This window comes from Saimiri boliviensis, chromosome 1, assembly GCF_048565385.1.
Source record: "Saimiri boliviensis isolate mSaiBol1 chromosome 1, mSaiBol1.pri, whole genome shotgun sequence".
Lineage (NCBI taxonomy): Eukaryota > Metazoa > Chordata > Mammalia > Primates > Cebidae > Saimiri > Saimiri boliviensis.
In genome coordinates this window covers 150,015,671-150,038,729 of record NC_133449.1, presented here as the reverse complement: position 1 = coordinate 150,038,729, position 23,059 = coordinate 150,015,671, and the positions used below count along the sequence as shown (strand labels likewise).

At 45.7% G+C, this 23,059-nt stretch overlaps 1 long non-coding RNA gene and 2 pseudogenes across 1 annotated transcript; all 3 read left to right on the top strand.

Moving 5' to 3' along the window:
• Positions 1 to 7,823: 7,823 nt before the first annotated feature.
• Positions 7,824 to 8,621, top strand: LOC101035675 (mortality factor 4-like protein 1 pseudogene; annotated as a pseudogene).
• Positions 8,622 to 16,102: 7,481 nt separating this feature from the next.
• On the top strand, positions 16,103 to 17,670 carry LOC141581913 (uncharacterized). Its single transcript, XR_012514739.1, has 3 exons — positions 16,103 to 16,162; positions 16,640 to 16,737; positions 17,464 to 17,670. It is a non-coding gene; the product is annotated as an uncharacterized LOC141581913 (long non-coding RNA).
• A 34-nt stretch (positions 17,671 to 17,704) lies between these two features.
• Positions 17,705 to 22,775, top strand: LOC141584689 (argininosuccinate lyase-like; annotated as a pseudogene).
• Positions 22,776 to 23,059: the final 284 nt, after the last annotated feature.

The following is a 23,059-nucleotide window of genomic DNA, read 5'->3' as shown; positions in this document are numbered from 1 at the left end:
CCTATCCAATTCAAGTGATTCTCCTACTTTAGCCTCCCTGAGTAGCTGGGACTATATGCATGTACCACAACATTGGCTATTTTTTTGTATTTTAGTAGTGATGGGATTTCACCATGTTGGACAGACTGGTCTCATACCCCTGACCTCATGATCTGCCTGCCTTGGCCTCCTCAAGTGCTGGGATTACAGGAGTGAGCCCTCACTCACAGTCTGCATCATTTCTTAAATGGAGAGAATAGTTCTGTCTCTGTGATATCCTTGTATCTATCTTCCTATTTTTAATAGGAATAATGTCTTTAACTGGGGAACCTCTTCCTCATATTGAATGCCAATAAACAATTCCCGCATTCCCTAATGATAGTTACTTCACTTTTTTTTTCTATAAAACTAAAAAAAACATGAATAAATTGTGTCTTGCTTCCTTTAACAGACTTGAGGCATGGATATTGCATTCTTCAATAGAAAAGCAAGTTTTAAAATCTTATTTTTTCACATCTTCCAGCAACTGCCTACATTTTATGATAAATATTTATCTTTGACCTATATATTAATACCCATTATTAAACAACAGGGGACAACCTTTAACATAATTAAATTGACGATTGTTAATAACATCAAAAATGTAACTGCTGATCAGCTGGTAAGATGGCCGCCTAAGAACAGCTCAGGACTTCAGCTCCCAGTGAAAGTGCAGAGGGTGGGTGGACGCTGCATTTCCAGACGAATTTTTATTGCCCACAGACCAGGAGATACCCAGGCGGAGGGGTCGCCAGTGCCACAGTCCCGGCCAGTGTGGCTGTTTTGGCCCCCGTGGGGCTGATTTGGCCCATGCGGCTGCTGTGACCATGCCCTGTTGCGGCGGATCCCCGTAAAAAAGCCACTGGTCTGGGATCCCTCTTAACTGGCAATTGGAACCCTGAGATGGCAGAGTTGCCCATTCATCTGAAATAGTGAGCCAGGCCAGGAGATTACTAGGCAAAAAAAAACCCACCAGGAGCCAGTGCCGCACTTTGAGTCGCAGCATGGGAGATCCCAGCGTCTTTTCAACAAGCGACTGGAAGGCTCGGTCGTTCAACTTAAAAAATATAAAAAGAGACTCTGAGTCAGGGAGCCAGGTGATCAGGCTCGATTGGTCCCACCCTCCATCCCCATAACAAGAAAAACAAAAACAGTGATTGAAAACGCCCTGGGTTGAGTGTTTCACAGCAAGTACAGCTGAACCCGGGATGGTCCGGCTCAGTGGGGGAGGGGCGTCTGCCATTACTGAGACTCTCCACCACTACAGAGGCAGGCCGCCGTTGCCGAGGCAACCTGCCACAACAGAGAGAGTCCGCCATAACAGAGGCAGGGCCACCATTGCTGAGACAGTTCTAACAACGCCCATATATACAGGACTGCAGGGAAGAGCACGGGGCAGCTGGGCAGAGCCCACAGCAGCTCAGCAAAGCCTCTGCAGGCAGGCAGTGGCCAGGTGGGCTGATAGCTGGGCGGAGCAGACCTGAAATTGAAAACAAGGGCAGCAGCACAACGGAAACTCATGAAGCCCTAACTCCCCGAGACAGAGCACCTGGGAACAAAAAGTGCTTTATGAGTTCAGCTGCAGCAGACCTAAATGTACCTACCCAGCAGCTCTGAATGAACAACGGAGCTCACAATTCAAGACTTAAGCCCCAATAAAAGAGACTGTCTCCTCAAGTAGCTCTCTGACCCCCAAAGATCCAAAGACTCACCTCATAAAGGAGAGAACGGACTGCCAGTTGGCGAGCATCCTTCTGGGACAAAAATAGCGGAAGAGGAAACTGGTAGCAACCCTTACTGTTCTGCAGCTGCTGCAGGTGATCCCCAGGCAAGCAGGGCCCAGAGAGGACCTCAGCAGTCCTACAGCAAAGGGGCAATACTGCTAGAAGGAAAGCTTAAAAAAAAAAGAAGTAACTTCAGCATCCACAAACTAGAAGCTCACTCAGAGACCCAATCTGAAAGACAGTAACTACAAAGACAACAGGTGGATAAACCCACAAAAATAGGAAGAAACCAGTGCAAAAAGGATGAAAACTCCCAAAACCAGAACACCTCTCCTCCTAAAAGGGATCACAACTCCTCATCAGCAAGGGAACCAGACCGGATGGAGAAGGAGGGTGATGAAATGACAAAATCAGAGTTCAGATGGTGGGTAGTAAGAAACTACAGTGAGCTAAAAGAACATGTACTAACCCCCAACGCAAAGAAACTAGGAACCTTGAAAAAAGATTGGACAAAATGCTAACGAGAATGGACAGCATAGAGAGGAATATAAGTGAATTAATGGAGCTGAAAAACACAACACGAGAACTTCGTGAAGCATGCACAAGTTTCAACAGCCGAATTGATGAAGCAGAAGAAAGGATATCAGAGGTCGAAGATCAACTCAATGAAATAAAAAGAGAAGGCAAGAACAGAGAAAAAAGCGCTAAGAGGAATGAACAAAATCTTCAAGAAATGTGGGACTATGTGAAAAGACCTAATCTACGTCTGATAGGTGTACCTGAATGTGATGAAGAGAATGAATCCAAGCTGGAAAATACTCTTCAGGATATTATCCAGGAAAACTTCCCCAACCTAGCAAGGCAGGCCAATATTCAAGTCCAGGAAATACAGAGAACACCACAAAGATATTCCTCAAGAAGACCAACCCCAAGGCACATAATCTTCAGATTCACCAGGGTTGCAATGAAAGAGAAAGTGCTAAGAGCAGCCAGAGAGAAAGGTCGGGTTACCCACAAAGGGAAGTTCATTAGACTCACATCAGATCTCTCAGCAGAAACCCTACAAGCCAGAAGAGATTGGGGGCCAATATTCAACATCCTTAAAGAAAAGAACTTTCAACCCAGAATCTCATATCCAGCCAAACTAAGCTTCATAAGTGAAAGAAAAATAAAGTCCTTTGCAAACAAGCAAGTTCTCAGAGATTTCATCACCACGAAACCTGCTCTACAAGAACTCCTGAAAGAGGCTCTACACATATAAAGGAACAACCAGTACCAGCCACTCCAAAAACATGCCAAATGGTAAAAGAGCATCAATACAATCAAGAATCTGCATCGACTAACCAACAAAAGAGCCACGTAGCATCAAAATGACGGTATCAAATTCACACATAACAATACTATCCCTAAATGTCAATGGACTAAATGCCACAATCAAAAGACACAGACTGGAAAATTGGATAAAAAGCCCAAACCCATCAGTGTGCTGTATCCAGGAAACCCATCTTACATGCAAGGATACACAAAGGCTCAAAATAAAGGGATGGAGGAAGATCTACCAAGCAAATGGAGAGCAAAAAAAAGCAGCAGTTGCAATTCTCATCTCCGATAAAATAGGCTTTAAAGCAACAAAGATCGAAAGAGACAAAGAAGGACATTACATAATGGTAAAAGGATCACTGCAACAAGAAGAGCTAACGATCCTAAATATATACGGACCCAATACAGGAGCACCCAGATACATAAGGCAAGTTCTTAATGACTTACAAAGAGACTTAGACTCCCACACAATAATAGTGGGAGACATTAACACCCCATTGTCAATATTAGACAGATCAACCAGACAGAAAATCAACAAGGATATTCAGGACCTGAACTCAGACCTGGAACAAGCAAACCTAATAGACATTTACAGAACTCTCCACCCCAAATCCACAGAATATACATTCTTCTCAGCACCACATCACACCTACTCTAAAATTGACCACATAATTGGCAATAAATCACTCCTCTGCAAATGCAAAAGAACAGAAATCTTAACGAACAGTCTGTCAGACCACAGTGCAATTGAGTTAGAACTCAGAATGCAGAAAGTAACTCAGAACCACACAGCTTCATGGAAACTGAACAACTTGCTCTTGAATGTTGACTGGATAAACAATGAAATGAAGGAAGAAATAAAGATGTTCTTCGAAACCAACAGGAACGAAGACACAACATACCAGAATCTCTGGGACACATTTAAAGTAGTCTCTAGAGGAAAATATATAGCAATGAGTGCCCACATGAGAAGAAAGGAGAGAACTAAAATTGACACCCTATCATCAAAATTGAAAGAGCTAGAGGAGCAAGATCAAAAAAACTCAAAACCTAGCAGAAGACAGGAAGTAACCAAGATCAGAGCAGAACTGAAGGAAATAGAGACACAAAAAACTCTTCAAAAAATCAATAAATCCAGGAGCTGGTTTTTCGAAAAGATCAACAAAATAGACAGACCACTAGCCAGATTAATAAAAAAGAAAAGAGAGAATAACCAAATTGATGCAATAAAAAACGATAAAGGGGATATCACCACAGACTCCACAGAAATCCAAACCATTATCAGAGATTATTACAAATAACTCTATGCACATAAGCTAGTAAACCTGGAAGAAATGGATAAATTCCTGGACACCTGCATCCTCCCAAGCCTAAACCGGGAAGAAGTCGAAACCCTGAATAGACCAATAACAAGGTCTGAAGTCGAGGCAGCGATAAAGAGCCTACCACCCAAAAAAAGCCCAGGTCCAGATGGGTTCATAGCTGAATTCTACCAGACATACAAAGAGGAGCTGATACCATTCCTTCTGAAACTATTCCAGACAATCCAAAAAGAGGGAATCCTTCCCAAATCATTTTACGAGACAAACATCATCCTGATACCAAAACCCGGCAGAGACTCAACAAGAAATGAAAATTTCAGACCAGTATCCATGATGAACATAGATGCAAAAATCTTCAATAAAATACTGGCAAGCTAATTGCAACAGCATATCAAAAAGCTCATCCACCATGATCGAGTAGGATTCATCCCAGGGATGCAAGGCTGGTTCAACATATGCAAGTCCATAAACGTAATTCACCACATAAACAGAACCAAAGACCAAAACCACATGATTATCTCAACTGATGCAGAGAAGGCCTTTGACAAAATTCAACAGCCCTTTATGCTAAAAACCCTCAATAAACTAGGTATTCACGGAACGTATCTCAAAACAATAAAAGCTATTTACGACAAACCAACAGCCAATATCATACTGAATGGGCAAAAACTGGAAGCATTCCCTTTGAAATCTGGCACTAGACAAGGGTGCCCTCTCTCACCACTCCTATTCAATATAGTACTGCAAGTTCTAGCCAGAGCAATCAGGCAAGAAAAGGAAATAAAAGGTATTCAAATCGGAAAGGAGGAAATCAAATTGTCTCTGTTTGCAGATGACATGATTGTATATCTAGAAGACCCCATTGTCTCAGCCCAAAATCTCCTGAAACTGATAAACAACTTCAACAAAGTCTCAGGATACAAAATCAACGTGCAAAAATCACAAGCATTCCTATACACCAGTAACAGACTTAAAGAGAGCCAAATCAAGAACGAACTGCCGGCCGGGCGCGGTGGCTCAAGCCTGTAATCCTAGCACTTTGGGAGGCCGAGGCGGGTGGATCACGAGGTCGAGAGATCAAGACCATCCTGGTCAACATGGTGAAACCCCGTCTCTACTAAAAATACAAAAATCATCTGGGCATGGTGGCACGTGCCTGTAATCCCAGCTACTCAGGAGGCTGAGGCAGGATAATTGCCTGAACCCGGGAGGCGGAGGTTGCGGTGAGCCGAGATCGCGCCATTGCACTCCAGCGTGGGTAACAAGAGTGAAACTCCGTCTCAAAAAAAAAAAAAAAAAAAAAAAAAAAAAAAAAAAAAGAACGAACTGCCATTCGCAATTGCCACAAAGAGAATAAAATATCTAGGAATACCACTAACAAGGAACATAAAGGACCTCTTCAAGGAGAACTACGAGCCACTGCTCAACGAAATAAGAGAGGACACAAACAGATGGAGAAACATTCCGTGTTCATGGTTAGGAAGAATCAACATCGTGAAAATGGCCATACTGCCCAAAGTAATTTACAAATTCAACGCTATTCCCATCAAGCTACCAATGACCTTCTTCAAAGAACTAGAAAAAAATACCTTAAACTTCATATAGAACCAAAAGAGAGCCCGCATAGCCAAGTCAATTATAAGCAAAAAGAACAAAGCAGGAGGCATCACACTACCAGACTTCAAACTATACTACAAGGCTACAGTAATCAAAACAGCAGGGTACTGGTACCAAAACAGAGATATAGACCAATGGAACAGAACAGAGGCCTCAGAGGAAATACAACATACCCACAACCATCCGATCTTTGACACACCTTACAAAAACAAGCAATGGGGAAAAGACTCCCTGTTTAATAAATGGTGTTGGGAAAACTGGCTAGCCATGTGCAGAAAGCAGAAACTCGACCCCTTCCTGACACCTTACACTAAAATTAACTCCAGATGGATTAAAGACTTAAACATCAGACGTAACACCATAAAAGCCCTAGAAGAAAATCTAGGCAAAACCATTCAGGACACAGGCGTAGGCAAGGACTTCATGACCAAAACGCCAAAAGCAATGGCAACAAAAGCCAAAATAGACAAATGGGACCTAATCAAACTCCACAGCTTCTGCACGGCAAAAGAAACAGTCAGTAGAGTGAATCGGCAACCAACAGAATGGGAAAAAATTTTTGCGGTCTACCCATCTGACAAGGGGCTGATATCCAGAATTTACAAAGAACTAAAACAGGATCTACAAGAAAAAAACAAACAAGCCCATTCAAAAATGGGTGAAGGATATGAACAGACACTTTACAAAAAAAGACATACAGGAAGCCAACAAACATATGAAAAAATGCTCATCATCACTGGTCATTGGAGAAATGCAAATCAAAACCACATTGAGATACCATCTCACACCAGTTAGAATGACAATCATTAAAAAATCTGGAAACAACAGATGCTGGAGAGGATGTGGAGAAATAGGAACACTTTTACACTGTTGGTGGGAGTGTAAATTAATTCAACCATTGTGGAAGACAGTGTGGCAATTCCTCAATGACGTAAAAATAGAAATCCCATTTGACCCAGCAATCCCATTACTGGGTATCTATTGAAAGGATTATAAATTATTCCACCATAAGGACACATGCACACGAATGTTCATTGCAACACTGTTTACAATAGCAAAGACCTGGAACCAACCCAAATGCCCATCGATGATAGACTGGATAGGGAAAATGTGGTACATATACACCATGGAATATTACGCAGCCATCAAAAACGATGAGTTTGTGTCCTTTGTAGGGACATGGATGAACCTGGAAACCATCATGCTCAGCAAACTGACACAAGAGCAGAAATCAAACACCACATGTTCTCACTCATAGGTGGGTGTTGAACAATGAGAACACATGGACACAGGGAGGGGAGCACTACATGCTGGGGTCCGTTGGGGGGAAATGGGGGAGGGACAGGGAGGTGGGGAGGTGGGAATAGGTAGCATGGGGAGAAATGACAGATACAGGTGAGGGGAAGGAAGGCAGCAAACCACACTGCCTTGTGTGTACCTATACAACAATCTTGCATGTTCTTCACATGTACCCCCCAAACCTAAAATGTAATTTAAAAAAATGTAACTGTTATTTGATATAACTGCCTTGGAGGGGTAGAGAGTAGGGGGCGGTAGTTGGCGGTGGTGGGAGAAGGAGGAGGTGGCAAATCACTTATAAATGGCGCTGAAGCAGGACCCTAAGCCTAAATTCCAGGAAGGTGAGTGAGTTCTGTGATTTCATGGGCCTCTTCTGTATCAAGCAAAGTGTGTAAAGGTTGCCATAAAGGACAAACAATTGAAATACTTCATACATTATGGTGATTGGAATAAAAAGGATGAGTGGGTTCCAGAGAGCCGAGTACTCAAATTGTGGACACCAATTTGCAGAAACAGAGAGAACTTCAAAAAGCCAATCAGGAGCAGTATGCAGAGGGAAATATGAGAGGGGTTGCCCCAGGAAAGAAAACATCTGGTCTGCAACAGAAAAATGTTGAAGTGAAAACAGAAAAGAACAAACAGAAAACACCAGGAAATGGAGATGGTGGCATTACCAGTGAGACCGCTAAGCCTCCTCGGAATAAAAGGGCCCGGGTAGATCCTACTGTTGAAAATGAGGAAACATTCATGAACAGAGTTGAAGTTAAAGATTCCTGAAGAACTGAAACTGTGGCTTGTTGATGACTGGGACTTAATTACCAGGCAAAAGCAGCTCTATTATCTTCCTGCCAAGAAGAATGTGGATTCCATTCTTGAGGATTATGCAAATTACAAGAAATCTCATGGAAACACAGATAATAAGGAATATGTGGTTAATGAGTTTGTGGCAGGGATAAAAGAATACTTCAGTGTAATGTTGTGTACCCAGCTACTCTACAAATTTGAGAAACCATAGTATGCTGAAATTCTTGCAGATCACCCTGATGCATCCATGTCCCAGATGTATGGAGTGCCGCATCTACTGAGACTATTTGTATGGATTGGAGCAATGTTGGCTTGTACACCTCTGGATGAGAAAAGCCTTGCTTTATTACTGAATTACCTTCACGATTTCCTAAAGTACCTGGCAAAGAATTCTGCAACTCTGTTTAGTGCCAGTGACTATGAAGTGGCTCCTCCTGAGTACCAACAGAAAGCTGTGTGAGAGGCGCTCTCACTCACTCACGTTTGCATCTCTGTAAACACGTTTTTGTTCTTAGTCTATCTCTTGTACAAATGATGTGTTTTGAAGATGTTAATGTATAACAATTGATGTTTGTTTTGTTAGATTTTAAACAGAGAAAATAAAAGGGGTAATAGCTCTTTTTTTCTTTTCTTTTTTTTTTCTTTTTTTTCATTTTAAAGTTGCTGCCAGTGTATTCAATGATGGATAACAGAGGGATATGCTGTAGAGTGTTTTATTGCCTAGTTGACAAAGCCGCTTTTGAATGCTAGTGGTTCTCTTCCTTTGACACTACGCACTTTTATAATACATGTTAATGCTATATGACAAAATGCTCTGATTCCTAGTGCCAAAGGTTCAATTCAGTGTATATAACTGAACACACTCATCCGTTTGTGTTCCTTTTTTTTCTTTTTTTTTTTTTTAGTGGTTATTAAAGTAAAGAGCCCATCCTTCGCAAGTCATCCATGTTGTTACTTAGGCATTTTATCTTTGCTCAAATTGTTGAAGAATGGTGGCTTGTTTCATAGTTTTTGTATTTGTGTCTAATGCACGTTTTAACATGATAGATGCAATGCATTATGCAGCTAGATTTCTGGAAAATTCAATCTTTTAGGAATTGTTTTTCAGATCTTCAATAATTTTTTTCTGTAAATTAAAAATAGTAATAATAATAATAACTACCTTGGCAGTATTGGTATCTGAAGTTCAATGACGTTTTTACTTATCACAGCTTTACTTTGATTTTCTAATATTTTGAACCTTATAAAGTAGCATCTGAGACACTCATTACTTTTGACTACAAATAGCTTCAGAATTGATGGGAAAGCTCATTTAGATGGCACAATTAATAAAACGGCCTCTTTTAAGGCCTCTTGATGACAGACCTTAGTGACAAGAAATGTGTGTGTCTTCCTGAATAATATAAAACAGAATTCTACATTACAATTTTAACTTCCAGAGAAATAAAGATAAAATTGAAGATTATACATTGATTTCTGGCATAATCATATTCAGTGTAAAATAATCTCATATAGTGGAATATGTCTCAGAATAGATTTAATACTAAAATTAAACAATTTTGCTTACAGTTGGCAACAAAATAAGAAGTGATGAAAACACAAGTTCTGAGATTAAAGTTAAAAAATGGAAAAAAGTCACATGTATATTATTACCCAGAGCTAATGTAAGAAGATAAGGTACTGAATGGCCAATGTCCATATTAAAGGAGGAAAAAAAATAGAGCTTAAATTAGAGCAAGTACACAAGATCCATATGTTCCTAAGTAGTGAGGTTAATTCACTTGATAAAATACTTCTGCTATGGAATTATCATGTGCTAATCATGGCTATATTCTCAATCAAAGCTTCTAATATTCAAAGTAATTTTAAGTAAAATCAGTAGATAAATGGTCTAATGTTTTTCTTTTGGGGACCACTATTTTTTATTTATGAGTTATATTGAGTTATATTTATGAGTTATATTTATATAATTTTTATATAAAAATATTGTATATATTTAATGTATTTGACTTTATAAGTTTAGACAGATGCAAATCTCCATGAAACCATCATCACAATCACAGCAATAGATATATTCAATACCTCTGAAAGTTCTCTCCTGTTCATTGGTAGAGTGAAGCATGGGGCTGCTGAAGTGTATGGAAAGCCATTAAATTTCTATATTTCTAATTTTTTAAGACTGATTGTAGAAGGATTTAACTATTTTTAAAAGTAAAAAAACTCTTTTTATCCACAAAATCATGTTTATGCTCCTTTTTATGGTTGGAAAGGGGGAAATAAAGATTGAAAAACTCTGTAATCATATCAAATAGTTGAATACAAATTAAAAACTCTTGGAATCAGACAAAAAATACATAAAATAAGCCTGTGGTCTGACTTATGTAATATTAACTGTATAGTAACTTTAGTAATAGTCGAGGTAGTAGTTGAAGTAATATTGATAGCAGTATTCATTGTCATAGTAAAAATAAATATTCCTATCAATAGTAATACAGGATAGTAAATCTCACTTTACTGGAGCTGGAGAAAGCAAAGTTGAATATTATTTTTTAATGATAAAATGCAATTACCTTTAAATTTACTAAACAGAGTTACACTTACATTTGACAATTTTTTTTTAATTTTTAAATTATACTTGTATGCTTTCACAACTACTCTCCAGTTATATTTCCTTGTAAGTAGCCAAGAAGAAATACAAACTCTGTGGCTTATCATTCAGCAGATGTGCCTTCAACACTGCTGCAGGGGTTGAAATGTAAACCGGGCAAGCATCCAGTTTCCCCATCACAACTTCAACATTTTGTACTTTTGTAAACTGCTGTTACTATTTCATATGGTTTAATTAAAAAAACAACTGAGTACCAAAATAGTTTAATATTGCTACCCTATTAGATATATAATAAATTACGTCATTAATATATCTTAGTCCTTTATCTTATGGGAGATTTGAATTATTTTTTACTTAAAATTTATAGGTTTTAGTTATAAAATCCATATATGCATATGTGTCTGTGGAAGAGCAAAAAAATCCAGAAAAGCAAGTAACAACACATTCCAGCATGAATTGAAATGGAAAAGTTGTGTAGTAGCATCTACCACCATTTTCCATAGCTGGCTAAATTGAGAGCCTTCTGAGAGTTAACTTACTCCATCAGAAGAGGCATACACAGGCACTTTGACCTGAGCTATGGCTTAGTATTCAGAAGGTAGAACCAATGCTCAGCAATCATCATGTTTGTCACTCTTACCTACAAATGAGTTTTAATCAGTTGATAGAGAGATGGGAAAATACTTAAAATTTGAAAAAATCTGTTAGCCATTTTGATGCATATGTCTTTATTTTCAATATTTATTTGCAAAAATAAAATGTGAAAAAATATTACATTCTCTACACTACAAACCATAGACAGCTCTGTTCAAAAGACATATAAAGTGAGCTAAAAGGGTGATTTTAAACTTTTCTAGTATCCATAATTTAAGAGGTAGGGAAAAGGTGAAATGAATTTTAAGTATACATTTTATTTATCTTAACATGTCTAAAGTATTTATATCAAAATGGAATAAATACAAAAACTAAGATATTTTAACACATGGCAATTTGCAGAAATATCTCAGGTGCGCGATAATCACACGTGGTTAACGACTTCATCTCACAGCACCATTTCCATCGTTGTTTTATCATTTGAAGTCTTTTCTGATTTGACAGTTGAAAAACAGTATTCCATTTTCCCATCTTTAATAATTTACTGTATTTTGCCTATTCACCTGACAATAATTCAAAAACTCTCATTACTAAAAGAATAAAAAATAAAACATGCTAATGTAACATTCACATTCTATTATTTGCTAATGTTCTAGGAATATTCTAAAACTACAGCTTTCCCTTTTTCTTTTTCACCTTTTAAATTTTTGGAAAACAGATTTAATTACTACCAATTCCTAAATTTTTTTTTGAAATTTATTTTGTTATCCATCTTTTTTCACTTCACCTTCCCCAATGATGTTATACAGAGCAACATATGTAAAACTACAATATCCTTTACTTTTTAAATATTATTTTTCTGAGATTGTATTTCTGCCTCTTCTGCATGTTAATAAAAGCTACAAAAATAATAATATTCTCTATTTACATTTTCAGATTTCAATATGCATTTATCATATACGTATTTCTCACCACTCTAGCCTTTAAGATACTTTCTCTGTTATTATAACAGTGAATGTTAATTGAGTTGCATCTATATTTAATGCATTCTAATGACTGATAAAAGTACTACTTCACAATTTATCAATGCAATGGTGAATACGCTGATTTTATAGAATGTGATATCTGAATGTGTACATGGGGAAGTAAAAAAGTGAAAATGTCAAGGCCGGGCGCGGTGGCTCACGCCTGTAATCCCAGCACTTTGGGAGGCTGAGACAGGAGGATCATGAGGTCAAGAGATAGAGACCATCCTGGTCAACATAGGGAAACCCCGTCTCTACCAAAAATACAAAAATTAGCTGGGCATGGTGGCGCACGCCTCCCGAGTCCCAGCTACTCGGGAGGCTGAGGCAGGAGAATTGCTTGAACCCAGGAGGCGGAGGTTGCAGTGAGCCGAGATCGCGCCATTGCACTCTAGCCTGGGTAACAAGAGCGAATCTTGTTACCCTTCTAATCTCCATTATGGGGACGCCGCAGAGTCCCCGAGACTTCAGGAGGTCTTTGTTAGGGGGACTCCACAGAGATAGACTCCAGGAGGTTCCTAAAAAGCAAGTCTGACTTTTGAGGAGATAATGTGAGAAACCCTCTGAGCGTTCATAATCTCATTGAGAGGATCCTGAAGCCAAACCACCTCCCACCCAGTTTGTCTGCTACAAAATTCTTGTGAGCACCAAAATCTTTACTAAACTCAAGTCATCCTTCTGCTCACCTAAGACTAGTGCATATCTGATGCTTCCTCTGCTGGAAAATGCATATTCCCTGAGCTAAGCAAAGGCATAAGTGACAGATGGCCAGGGGTGGTGGCTCATGCCTGAAATCCCAGCACTTTGGGAGGCCAAAGCTGGTGGATCACCTGAGATCATGCGTTCAAGAAAAGCCTGACCAACATGGTGAAACTCTTCACAAATTATTATTATTGTTGAGATGGCGTCTCGCTCTGTCACCCAGGCTGGAATACAGTGGTGCAATCTCTGCTCACTGCAACTTCCACCTCCCAAGTTCAAGTGATTCTCCTGCCACAGCCTCCCAAATAGCTTGTATTACAAATGTGTGCCACCTTGCCTGTTTCTTCTCCTCCTCCTCCACACTTCCTCTTTCTCCTTTCCTCAGTGCTGGGATGGAAGGCATGAGCCACCGTGCCTGGCTCCCGGCTGTCTCTCCTTCTCCTCCTCATTGCTAGGATTACAGGCATAAACCACCACACCTTGCTGTTTCTTCTTCTCCTCCTTTTCCTCCTCCTTCTCTGCCTTCCGGCCTCCCCCTCCCCCTCCTCCTCCCCTCCCCCTCCCTCCTCCTCCCCCTCCCCCTCCTCCCCCTCCTCCTCCCCCTCCCCCTCTTCCTCCCGCTCCCCCTCCCCCTCCTCCTCCCCTTCCTCCCCCACCCACCATAGCTGGGATTACAAGCATGAGCCATCACGCTGGGCTGTTTGTTCTTCTTCCCCTCCTCCTCTGGCTGTTCTTTCTGCTCCTCCTCCTCCTTCTCCTCCTCCTGCTCTCCTCCCCCTCCCCCCCCTCCTCCATTGCTGGGATTACAGCATGAGCCATCACCCCCAGCTGTTTCTTCTTCTCCCCCTCCTCTGGCTGCTTTTTTTCTTCTCCTCCTCATTCTCCTCCACCCCCTTTCCTCTTTCCTTTTTCTTCCTTCATCTTCATTTTATTTATTCTTTTGAGATAGAATCTTGCTCTTGTCACCAAGGCTGTAGTGTAATGATGTGAGTTTGGCTCACTGCCACCTCTGTCTCCTAGGTTCAAGCAATTCTCCTGCCTCAGCCTCTTGAGTAGCTAGGATTACAGGCACCTACCACCACACCCAGCTAATTTTTGTATTTTTAGTAGACAGAGTTTACCATCACAGCTCACTGCAGCCTCCCACTGCTGAGCTGAAGCAATCCTCCTGCCTCAGCCTTCCAAGTAGCTGGGACTATAAGCACACACCACCACAACCAGCTAGTTTTTTGTTTGTTTGTTTGTTTGTTTAGACAGAGTCTTGCTCTGTCCCCCAGGCTGGAGTGCAGTAGTGCAATCTCAGCTCACTGCAAACTCCATTTTCCAGGTTCAAGCGATTCTCCTGCCTCAGCCTCCAGAGTAGCTGGGATTACAAGCCTAACACCACGTCTAGCTAATCTTTTTATTTTTATTAGAGATGGAGTTCCACCATTGTGGCCAGGCTGGTCTCCAACTCCTGGCCTCAAGTGATCCATCTGCCTCAGCCTCTCACAGTACTGGGATTACAGGTGTGAGGCACCACACCCGAGTTGGCTTTTGTTTTTTTTTTTTTTTTTTTTTTTTGAGACAGAGTCTTGCTCTGTTGCCTAGGCTGAAGTGCAGTGGTGCAATCTCGGCTCACTGCAACCTCCGCCTCCTGGGTTCAAGTGATTCTCCTTTTTCCTGAGTAGCTGCAATTACAGGTATGTGCCACCACGCCTTGCTAATTTTTGTATTTTTAGTAGAGACAGGGTTTCCCCCTGACCTCTGATCCTGTGATCTTGTGATCCACCTGTGTTGGCCTCCCAAAGTGCTAAGATTACAGGCATGAGCCACAGCACCTGGTTATTTCTAAAGTTTTTAAATAAACTTTTTATTTTTTATTTTTTGAGATGGCATCTCACTCTATTGCCCAGGCTGGAGTGCAATGGCACGATCTTGACTCAGTGCAACCTCCACCTCCAGGGTTCAAGTGACTCTCCTGCCTCAGGCTCCCAAATAGCTGGGATTACAGGTGCCCACCACCATGCCCAGCTAACTTTTGTATTTTTGGTAGAAACTAACAGGTTCCACCATGTTGGCCAGGTTGGTCTCAAACTCCTGACCTCAAGTGATCCACCCACCTCGGCCTCCCAAAGTGCTGGGATTACAGGCCTGAGCCACTTTGCCCAGCCTCTCTCCCTGCATCTTTATGTGCCTGCAAGGCCAAGAGGTTGCTCCTGACCCCTGGGTTAGGGTGGGGGCCCTAGAGGCCTAGGGGTCAAGGCTTGGGCTGCATCCCGAAGACCTGCATCCCTGCAAGAGGCTGCACCCGGCAGGTTTGGAAGAGGCTCCTCTGGACCCTGCTTGGAGTCCTTGTGGGGAAAGTGAGTGGAGGTGCTCCTTGAAGAAACAGGGGAACTTTGGGAGGCTGAGGCAGGTGGATCACAAGGTCAGGAAATCAAAATCATCCTGTCTAACACGGTGAAACCCCTTCTCTATTAAAAATACAAAAAAGCCCAGCGTGGTGGCAAGAGCCTGTAATCCCAGCTACTTGGGAGACTGAGGCAGGAGAATCACTTGAACCTGGGAGGCAGAGGTTGCAGTGAGTCTGCGCCATTGCACTCCAGCCTGGGTGACAGAGTGAGACTCCATCCCAGAAAAAAGAAAAACAGGAATCCCACATGTCTCAGGGGTTCTGTCCTGGCCTGCCCCTGGATCGTCCAGCTTGGGCCAGGGTAGGGAACAGACCTCGCCCTTCTTGGTTGGGAGGAGGGTCCTGCTTCCCCAAAGGCCTAGCCCAGGGTTCTCAGGGGCCAGCCCCACTGTGCAGCACCTGGCCCCGCCCAGCCTCTCTAGGACTGGCACTCGCCCTTAACCAACATGGCTCCGACGGCTTCAACACGTCACGCCACCCACCCTCCAGGCTCCGCCCACACTGCCGTTAGCCCCGCCCCTGAGCGGCAGAGAAAAAAGCGTGGCCCAGCTGCGGCAGTGGCGTGGGCGGCGCTCGGCCGCTGTTATGGGGCTGCGCACAGGGGATGCCGTACCCCGGGAGAGCCCGTCGCGGGAGCACAAGTCGCTGAACAGCCTCGGGAGCTTCCACGCTGGCTTCCACAGCTACGGGCACCAGGACTTCAGGAGCAGTGGTTGCCGCAGGTGCTGCGGGAGGTGAGGGCTCAGAGCAGAAACGGGAGGTGCCCGGAAGAGTGGGGAAGCGAGTGGGGGAGTCCACGCCCCCTGCAGGCTCCTTCCCCTGGGCGCCCCGGAGTTGGGGGCCTGGAGGAGGGTTAAAGGTCAACAGGCTTGGGGGCATGGGTTTGGGAGACAGAGACCTGGGAGGGCCAGGGCAGAGGAGGCAGTGGGGTGGGGGGGAGGAAGCGCCCCTGCCGAGCGCCCTTTGGAGGCAAAAACTGAGCCCAGGCAGTGTCCTTCTTTTTAATGCTTATTTTTAATATTTAGCAATTTTTTTGAGACTGGGTTTGGCCCTGTCGCCCAGGCTGAAGTGCAGTGGTGCTATCTTCTAGCAAGCTTTGCAAGTTAGCTCGGTCCCCCATGTCTGGCTAATTACAAACAAACCACACACACACACACACACACACACACACACACACACCTTTTTTTTTTTTTTTTTTTTTTTTTTTTTAGATACAGGGTCTCACTACGTTGCCCAGGCTGGTCCCGAACTCTTGGCCTCAAGCCATCCTCTTACCTCCTGCAGTGATCTCCCAAAGCACTGATTACAGGTATGAGCCACTCAAACATTCAGCTGACCAGAGCAGCATGAGCTGCACAGAGCTGGGTCTGGGGACCTGAGAGGAGGAGACAGTTTAGACATCCTGAGGTCAGCTCTACTGAGACAGGAGAGTACCTTGGTTTCCAAGGTTCAGATAGAAGACAGGACATGATATCAGGTAAAGGACGCCACTCCTGTTCCCCTCCCGACTTGGATGTGGTCAGAAGAGATGTGGGGCTGATGTCTGGGCCACTTTTGCCTTCTCTGCATCCTCTTTCTCTGACTGTGGCATCCAGTATAGGAGGAAGAGAGGAGAGGGCTGGGTGCCAGCATGAGCCCCACTCACAGTGTGCTAAGCAAAGCCCCCCCATCTGCCAACCAGCCTTCCTCCCTGCCAGGCAGTGGGTCATCTGCCTCTTAGTCATGGGTCTGAACCTTCTTGCCTGGGGCTGGGATGTGGCCCTGGGCTCACCCTTGTCTCGGGAGACACTGGGCCCCATCTCGGGGAGATACTCGGAGTCCCCATCCACTCCAAGGCGCAACTCCTGGCCCCACTGGCCCAGGTGCACAAACTGCCCTGGAAGTTGACCTGTCACCTGCAGATTATCTGTCTGTTCCACCAAGAGTCCCGCTATGTGTCAGGGCTTGTGCTAGGCCTGGGGACACAACTGGGAAGCACACTGGTTTTGGATCCCTTTGGGGGCCTAGGAGCTGAGCCCAGCCCTTCTCTGTGCAGACGGGCCCCACCCTGGACATGCCGGTTCCCTCCAGCTTCAACGACATCGACTAGGACTGGCGGCCGTGGCATTCTGTCGGCTGGGTGTGGTGTGAACTGGAGGTGACCCTGCTGGAGTGGTGGACCCAGGACCTGTGCACAAGAGGGATGCTGAGGATTGGCAGTGCCCACTCCTATGCCGTCATGGTCAGTGCAGCCAGGAGCAGGTAGGGCAGGTGAGTGGGCATTGTTGCTGAACAACATGGGACCTCCGGTTGCCAGCCACAGCTTGTCTTCCTGGGGTGGGACAGTGGGGGGGCCCTGCCCTGCCCTGTCCTGTCCTGGGGTCTGTGCCATGTAGAGGGATAGGTGGTCTGATCTACCCCTTTGGGAGGCCATTCTTCCCATGTGGCTGGCAGGCCTCTGAGCCCCATGCTGCAGGTTATGTGAGGGAATGCCCCATAGCAGGGACCCTCCTCATGCCCTGACCTGCCACCTCCTCCCCATATCTCCTGTGTCTGCAGTGGGTGAATGAGGTCAATGTGCTAGAGCATCATCATCATCATAGGAGGGCTATCTCCCCTTCAAGGCCAACATCAGCAGGTGGGGACCCTGCTCTCCCACCTCCACGTCACTATCACCATCAACAACACGCTCACCCCCTTCCCCCTGCCACCAGGGACCATCCGCTACATGACCGACACCTCCAAGTGGATACCATCCTGCCTCCGCTGTCTGTACCCACCTTCCCACTCCACCCCATGGTCTTCCTGCTAGGGATAGGGTGGCCTTTGAAGATTGGAGGCCCTGGGTCTGGGGAGGCTGTGGAGACATTCCAGCTGAGGTCAAAGGACCCAGGGCAAGGACCCAGCAAACCACAATTCTCCCACCCTAGATATCCTAAGGGTTACTTTGTCCAGAACACAGACTTTGACTTCTTCAACTTGGCAGGACTGCAGCGGTCTGTGCTTCTGTACATGACACCCATCTACATCCATGACACCATCACCACTGGCATGGAGAAAGACAGTGGTGAAGGCTTCCGGCAGGATCCTTTCTCAGTGGGGCCCAGGGTGGCTCTGTTTGAAAGCTCTCCCAGGAAAAGTTTCTCCCACAATCTCTAAACTCTCACAGGTTCCCATCCACCCGTGAAGCTAAAATCCAGACTGTCAGGCACTGGCTCCAAAAATCACCTGTTTGGCTGGCCTCACTTGGAGAAGAGCGGTCTGGTCTAAGGTCACACAGCTCAGGGTGGCAATCCTGTCCCTTCCCCACGGTGCTGCCCTCACTCCAGCTCCCCTTGGTACACATCGTACTCAAGGAACAGGCAGTTTATGAGGTACTCCCGTGGCCCAAGCCCCACCTGAGGCCCCCTCCTGTGCCCCCAGGCTGAGCAAATAGTAGTGTTGCCTGTCTGTGGTTTCACACTGAACTAATTATATATCCTAATCCTGCTTAACTGTGTGCCTCTCTCCATCCTTTAATGACCCTGTGGCCCCCGTGGCTCATGGGTGAAGGTGTGCTGGGCCCAAGATGCCCCCTCCCAGAGTGGGCTTCCAGGACTCAGCTACTGGACAGTGACAGCCAGCCATGAGGGATAGGGTGGGACCAGGCCAGGAGCTCTCCTGGCTGCTACCTGTTCACCTGATCCCCAGCAATGCTGCCACCCACTATAGGTGACTAAGGAGTGGGTCCAGGGCACCTTCACACTCAACCCCAATGATGAGGGACAGCCAATGAGCGCCACCTGAAGGTAAGACCCCTGCAGCCCCATTTCTTTCCTGGATGCCCTTCTTCACCTGGCCCTGGGCCGCTTTGAGCATTAGCACCATCATTTTGTTTACTTCGCCATTGGCAGACAGCAGCGGAAACCTCAAGGCATGGTCCAGAAGCAGTGGCTCATGCCTATAATCCTAGCACTTTGGGAGGCTGAGGTGGGAGGTTCACTTGAGGCCAAGAGTTCGAGACCAGCTTGGGCAATACAGTGAGATTCTATAACTACAAAAAATTATTTTTTTAAAAAAAAGGCCTCAGCAGAAATGGCAAGAGATTTGGGTAGGACCCAGAGCCCTGGGGTAGGGAGGGAGGTTGACAGGGCTGATGTTGGCACAGTCTGTATGCCCAAAGGGTTGACCCCTGTGGGCATATAAACTGTGACCCCGTGCCTCCCTTCACCTCCAGGAGCTCAGCTTATTGGCGAAAATGAAGGGAAACTGCACACGGGACACAGTCGGAATGATCAGGTGCCTCTAGTTTCTCCAGCCCTCTGCTCCGTGCTGTCCCAACCTTGGGGAGCCCAGGGCGCAGTTAGAGCTCAGCAGAGTCCTGGCTCCCCAGGGAAGCAGCACGTCGGCCTCTCTGAGCACCACCTCCTCCTCACACAGGTGGTCATGGTCCTCAGGCTGTGGATGCTGCAGACCTGCTCCATGCTCCTGGGTCTCCTCTGGGAGCTCATCAGGACCATGGTGGAATGGACAGAGGTGTGAGTTCACCAGGGACAGCCACGGAACAGAGACAGATGTGATGGCAGCCTTAACAGCAGATCTAGGTGGCAGGGCCGAACAGGGTGTGGGTGCCAGGCCCTGGGGAACAGGGGCATCCCAGCATTCTAGGATTGAGGCAGAGCAGCCAGGAGTGGGGCGTTTCCTGCTGGCCCCAATACTCGAGTCCATGCCAGTCTAGCCCAGCAGTCGGGGAAGACTCACGCATCGCGGGGCCTGGTGTGGTGGCTCACAACTGTAATCCCAGCATTTTGGGAGGCAGAGGTGGGAGGATCACCAGAGCTCAGGAGATCAAGACAAGCCTGGCCAACATGGTGGAACCCTGTCGCTACTAAAAGTACAAAATTAGCTGGACATGGTGGTGTGCACCTGTAATCACAGCTACGTGGGAGGCTGAGGCTGGAGAATTGCTTGAACCTGAAAGTTGGAGGTTGCAGTGAGCTGACATTGCGTCACTGCACTTCATCCTAAGAGACGGATTGAGACTGCATCTCAAAAAATAAAAAGTAAAAAGAAAACTCACCCTTTATGGATTTGAAGGAAGGAAGCTAAGGCACTATCTTGGCTGTGCCTGGAGCAGCCAGAGTCTCTCCCCACCCTGCCTGTGCCCCGGTCTCCCATCCCGTATTCCGTGTCCCCACCCAGCCCATCTGCTGAAAGACAAAGCCAAAGGCTGCCTCCTCCTGGCCTCATCCCAGGCTTTGGCTTCTGGGACCTGGTGTCTTTGGGTTTGGGTTTGTTCCTTGCAGACCTGGAGAGGGAGCTGCTGAGGAGTCACCATGTGTTGTCAGAGACCCCTTCTCTTCCTCAACTCCCTGTGACCCCTGTTTCTCAGACCTGGGGGGAAACAAGGGCACACAAATTGTCACCCTGGAGGTGGGGTGAGGCTGCTAGGAGGAACAGGGAGTGTCTGCTACTCAGTTCAGGGTTTCTTTAATTTTTTTTTTTTTATGAGACAGGGTCTCGCTCTGTTGCCTAGTCTAAAGTACAATGGTGGGATCTCTCCTACCTGCCAGCTCCACCATCTGGGTTCACGTGATTTTTGTGCCTCAGCCTCCCAAGTAGCTGAGATTACAGGGGAGTGCCACCACATGCAGCTAATTTTTGTATTTTTTTTCAGTAGAGATGGGTTTTGCCAGGTTGGCCAGGCTGGTCTCTCAAAGTCCTGAGCTGAGGTGATCTGCCCACTTTGGCCTCCCAAAGTGCTGGGATTACAGTCTTAAGCCACTGTACCTGGCCTAAATTTTAAATTTTTAACTTTTTTTTTGAGACAGAGTTTTGCTCTTGTCGCCCAGGCTAAAGTGCAGTGGCACTCAGCTCACTGCAACCTCTGCTTCCTGGATTCAAGTGATTCTCCTGCCTCAGCCTCCAGAGTAGCTGGGGCTACAGGTTCATGCCACGCCTAGCTAATTTTTGTATTTTTTAGTAGAGACAGGATTTCACCATTTCCCAAGATGTTCTCAATCTCCTGATCTTGTGGTCTGCCCACGTTAGCCTCCCGAAGTGCTGAGACTACACGCGTGAGCCACTGCACCCGGCCACATTTTTTATTTTTTAAGTTGTCTTCAGAGATGATTTCTTGCCCTGTCACCTAGGCAGGAGAGCAGTGACTCAATCATAGCTCACTGCAGCCTCAAACTCCTGGACTCAAAGGATCCTCCCACCTCAGCTTTCTGAGTAGATAGGACCACAGGTGTGCACCACACCCTGTGAATTTTTAAAATATTTTGTGGAAATGGGTTCTTATTATGTGACTCAGTCTGGTTGAACTCCCAGCCTCAAGTGATCCTTCCCTCTTGGCCTCCCAAAGAGCTGGCATTACAGGCTTGAGCCACCATACCTGGCCTTGAGTATAGAATTTGTTTAGGGGATGGCGAAAATGTTCTAAAATTGGTGGTGGTTGTACACTAAAGTGCAAGCTTTAAATGGGTAAATTATATATGAGTGATACCTCAGCAAAGCTGGTTTATTTAAAACAAAAAAGGCTGGGTGAAGTGGCTCATGCGTATAATTCCAGCACTTCAGGAGGCAGAGGTGGGTGGATCACTTGAGGTCAGGAGTTCGAGACGAGCCTGGCGAACATGGTGAAACACTGCCTCTACTAAAAATACAAAAATAGTGACTTGAACGAAGGGTTAGGGTGTCCCACCTGCTTGGAGCGGCTCTTTATGAGCCCCAGCTATTTCTTGGGTCCTCAAACGAAACCTCCCATGGCCAAGTCATACTCGACACTGACCTCCTCCCCTTTTCTGACTCCCACTCAGAGATGCTGAGTGACAGAGGCTCAGGCTTTGAGTGTTCCTGCAAAGCCTCACCCCAGGAGCCTCACAGCTCAGGTCCAGTGCGTGGTTCACATGGCCACACATCCGGCCTCTTTATTCATTGAGAGCAGTTTTTCCTGGGAGATCCTGGATCCCTTAGTCAGGTGCAGTGCTGCAGGACAACACTTCTTTTTCAGGGGTGACCCAGACCTGCAGGGTTCCAGTGTCACCAGCAGACCTTGCGCTAGCCTCCACCCGAGCTCCTGCTCCTCCTCTCCCACAGGGAACATGATGTCCTCTTCCCAGGGTACAGCCATCTGCAGAGGGCCAAGCCCCTCCACTGGAGCCACTGGATTCTGAGGTGAGTTGAGTGAGGTGCAGGGACCATGCTGGAGGGGAAGACTCCGGCTGCCCTGACCCTCCTGCCCTGGCTTTCCACAGCCACACCATGGCACTGACCCAAGACTCTGAGTGGCTGCTGGAGGTGCGGAAGTGGATCGGTGTCCTGCCCCTGGGGAGGTGGGTGAGGCTCCAGTGCTCTGAGGGCCTGATGGGGGTAGCTGCTACATAGCCTTAGGGATTGACAGATGAGCTGGGAAGGGCAGAATGGGACAGAAAGTCAGGTTATCTGCTCAGAGGGGGACCTTGCATGGAACCCCAGCTCTCACTAAGATGGGGATGTCCAAGCCAGTGAATGTTTCTGAGCAGGGCCAGAGCTCTCCAGTGAGGTTCCTGGCCAGCCCAACCTGCTGCCCTCAGCATGACATACGGGGACATTTGTCAGGAGACCAGGGTCCTACACCCAAGGTGACTCGGTGCTTGGGGATAAGCGTTCTAGGGACACTTGGGGATAAG